The sequence below is a fragment of the Apium graveolens genome, chromosome 10 (genome assembly GCF_009905375.1).
Source record: "Apium graveolens cultivar Ventura chromosome 10, ASM990537v1, whole genome shotgun sequence".
In the NCBI taxonomy this organism is placed as follows: Eukaryota; Viridiplantae; Streptophyta; class Magnoliopsida; order Apiales; family Apiaceae; genus Apium; species Apium graveolens.
Window position 1 is genome coordinate 137,816,492 of NC_133656.1, and position 4,065 is coordinate 137,820,556.

The 4,065-nt window shown below is 41.0% G+C and overlaps 1 non-coding gene across 1 annotated transcript; it reads left to right on the forward strand.

The window, feature by feature from the left end:
* Positions 1 to 3,471: 3,471 nt before the first annotated feature.
* On the forward strand, positions 3,472 to 3,578 carry LOC141694890 (small nucleolar RNA R71). The gene has a single exon (XR_012564169.1). It is a non-coding gene; the product is annotated as a small nucleolar RNA R71 (small nucleolar RNA).
* The last annotated feature ends 487 nt before the right edge of the window (positions 3,579 to 4,065 follow it).

Here is a 4,065-nt window from a genome sequence, read left to right on the forward strand (position 1 = left end):
TGTCTGCGAACCACGGTTCTTCCTCTTGCACCCCAAACAATTCCTCACCGGGAAAAGACTCATTAATCAATGTCTTATCCTGTGAAGCTGTACTAGGATTTTCTAACCGAGAGAGATGATTAGCGACTTGATTCTCAGTGCATTTCCTATCCTTGATCTCCAACTCAAATTCCTGAAGTAAAAGAACCCGTTAAATCAATCTAGGCTTCGAGTCCTTCTTTGAGACCCGATAGCGAATAACAACGTGATTAATGAAAACTGTCACCTTTATCCCAAGCAAATAAGACCGAAACTTCTCAAAACCATAGAAAATGGCTAAGAGTTCTTTCTCAGTAGTAGTATAGTTCAGTTGAGAACCACTGAGGGTATTACTAGCATAGTAGACCACATGAAATATATTGTTCTTCCTTTTCCCAAGAACTGCTTCAACTGCATAGTCACGTGCATTGCATATCATTTTAAAAGGCTCATTCCAATCAGGTGCAGTTATGACAGGTGTCGTGATTAAACTCTTCTTTAAGATCTCAAAAGCAGCTCGACACTTATCATCAAACTTAAAAAGAACATCTTTCTCTAGAAGATTGCACAACGGTTTAGAGATTTTAAAGAAGTCCTTGATGAACCACCTATAGAATCCTGCATGACCAAGAAAGCTGCGTACTCCCTTAACAGAAATTGGTGGAGGAAGGTTTTCAATGACCCCCACCTTGGCCTTATCCACCTCTAGACCCTTACTAGAGACCTTGTGCCCAAGAATGATGCCCTGTTGCACCATAAAGTGAGATTTCTCCCAGTTGAGAACCAAATTGGTCTCAACACACCTTTTAAGAACTGGGCCAAGGTTTTGCAAGCACTCGTCGAAAGAATCACCAAATACAGAGAAATCATCCATGAACACCTCCACATTCTGACCAATCATGTTAGAGAAAATGGCCATCATACATCTCTGAAATGTGGCAGGTGCACCACATAACCCAAAAGAAAATCTTCTGAAAGTAAAAGTACCAAACATACAAGTGAAGGTAGTATTTTCCTGATCTTCTAGAGCGATGCAAATCTTATTATAACCCGAATAGCCATCCAGAAGATAATAGTATTCATGCCCAACCAACCTGTCAAGCATCTGATTAATGAACGAAAGAGGGAAGTGATCCTTCCTCGTGGCTTTGTTCAGCTTCATGTAATCCATGCAAACTCTCCACCCCGTGACTGTTCGAGTAGGAATGAGCTCATTCTTCTCACTAGAAACAACTGTGATGCCTCCTTTTTTTGACACACATTGAACTGGGCTCACCCAAGAACTGTCAGAAATAGGATAGATGATCCCTGTATCTAACCACTTAAGAATTTCCTTCTTCACAACCTCTTTCATTATCGAATTTAGCCTCCTCTTTTGCTCAACAGTCGGCTTGCTTCCTTCCTCTAGCAGAATTTTATGCATGCAATAAGAAGGGCTGATTCCCTTGATATCTGTTATAGTCCATCCAATTGCCAATTTGAACTCTCTCAGAATTCTTAAGAGCTTTTCCTCATCACTACCTGAAAGGTCAGATGCAATAATAACAGGAAAAGTAGATGCATCACCTAAAAAGCATACATCAAGTGCTCAGACAATGGTTTAAGCTCGAGTATAGGAACTTCCTCGATAGATGGCTTGAGACGCCCCTCAGCATTTCTCAGTTCTGATATCCCAAGAGATACAAACTGCATATCCAGCCTTCGCTTCCAAGGAGAAGCATTCAAATACTGCAACTGCTCATCACCTTCATTGTCTTCATTATCTGAATTCCCCAACAAGACCTTCTCCAAGGCATCAACTCTTAGCATTTGATCAAGTTCTGAAGTAATCACAGAATCGACCAAATCCACCTTTAATCACTCCTCGTTATCAGTAGGGAATTTCATGGCATTGAATACGTTAAAAGTCACATCCTGATCTAGCACTCACATAGTGAGCTCACCTTTCTGCACATCTATCAAGGTTCGACCAGTAGCCAAGAATGGTCTTCCCAAGATTATAAGAATCTTTTTATCCTCCTCGAAATTAAGAATTACAAAATCAGCAGGAAAGATGAGTTTGTCCACCTTGACAAGACATCCTCCATAATATCTCGTGGATATGTAATAGAACAATCGGCCAACTGCAAGGACATATAAGTAGGCTTCAGATCAGGTAAATCTAACTTCTTGAAGACAGACAAAGGAATCAGGTTGATGCTAACTCCCAAATCACATAAAAACTTGTTGAACGACAAGTTTCCAATGGTGCGAGGAATAGTGAAACTTCCAGGATCTTTAAGCTTCAGGGGCAACTTCTGTTGCAGCACAGCACTGCATTCTTCCGTTAGAGAAACAATCTCTAAGTCATCGAGCTTCACTTTCTGAGAGAGAATACCTTCATAAACTTCGCATAACTAGGCATATGTTCAAGAGCTTCAGCAAAAGGTATGTTGATATGAAGTTTCTTGAACACCTCCAGAAACTTCATAAACTGCTTATCCAACTTTTGCTTTTGCAACCTCTTAGGAAAAGAAGGTGGTGGATAGACCTGTTTCTCCCCTGTATTACCTTCAGGAGGAGTGTGTTCCACAGTTTTCTTCCTTGGTTCCACTTCTGTTTCCTTCTGCACACCTTCTCCAGCCACAACTTCATCTTCCGAAACTTGAGCTTTTTCTTGGCTTGCAACCTTTCCAGACCTCAATGTAATTGCTTTAACCTGCTCTTTTACTTCCTTCTTTCCTGGAACTTCTGTGTCACTAGGTATTGTACCCGGTTGATGATTCAGCAAGGCATTGGAAATCTGACCAATTTGATTCTCCAAGATCTTAATAGAAACCGCTTGGTTCTTACACATGAGCCTCAACTCCTCCAATTCAGACTTTTATTAGCTTGACTTGTACCTCCATGTGGTAACTATTGAAGTTGGAGTTGTTTTCTTGGAGCATATTACGGTTGTTGAAAACCAGGAGGGTTGTACTGCTTTGCTGCATGCTGCTGATAAGGCTGTTGAACCGCATTCTGGGTGTTGCTCCAACTAAAGTTAAGATGATTACGGTTGTTGGATGATAGGTGGCTGGAACTGGTTGCTGCGACCTCTGAAAGTTGCTCACGAACTGAGATGATTCACTAGACATAGCACACTGCTCTTTCTGATGCACACCAGCACAAAGCTCACAGATACTAGTAATCTGATTAACTCCATAATTAGCCAAAGAATCTACCTTCATTGTCAAAGCCTTAAGCTGAGCAGCTATCGCAGTAGCTGCATCCAACTCTAGAATTCGTGCTACCTTGCCTTGATTTAGTCTCTGAGAATGGTTCTGGTATTCATTAGCATCCATCAGTTCAATCAACTCATAAGCTTCATCGTAGCTTTTATCTTATAAGGCTCCACCTGATGCTGCATCAGGCATGGGTCTAAACTGTGCTCCCAAGCCATTATAAAAGCAATTAATAACCATCCAGTCAGGCATCCCATGATGAGGAAACTTTCTAAGCATCTCCTTATAACGATCCCAAGCTTCACACAAAGAATCTCCTGATTACTGCGCAAATTGAGTAAGAGCATTCCTGATTACAGCAATCTTCGCCATAGGAAATAACTTTGTGAGAAACTTTTGAGCAAGATCTTCCCATTTAGTGATAGATCCTGGAGGTAGAGAATGCAACCAACATTTAGCTTTATTTCTCAGAGAGAATGGGAAAAGCCTTAGCTTTATATCATCTTTAGACACATTGTTGAATTTGAAAGTGTCGCAGATCTTGATAAAATCTCTAATATGCATGTTGGGATCTTTCATCGGAGAACCCCCAAACTGAACTGAGTTCTGCACCATCTGAATCATGCTAGCCTTAATTTCAAAAGTGTTAGCCGTGATGGCTGGTCTGACAATGCTAGACTGAATATCATTGATCTTTAGTTGAGATTAATCCATCAAAGCCTTCGTATTCGCTTCTGGTTCACCCATTGCAACAAGAGCTTCTTCTTCAACTTTCTCAACTTAGACCTCTTCTACAACTTCCTCCTCTGCTTTATCCAGTATACTCTTTCGAGATCGAGAACGC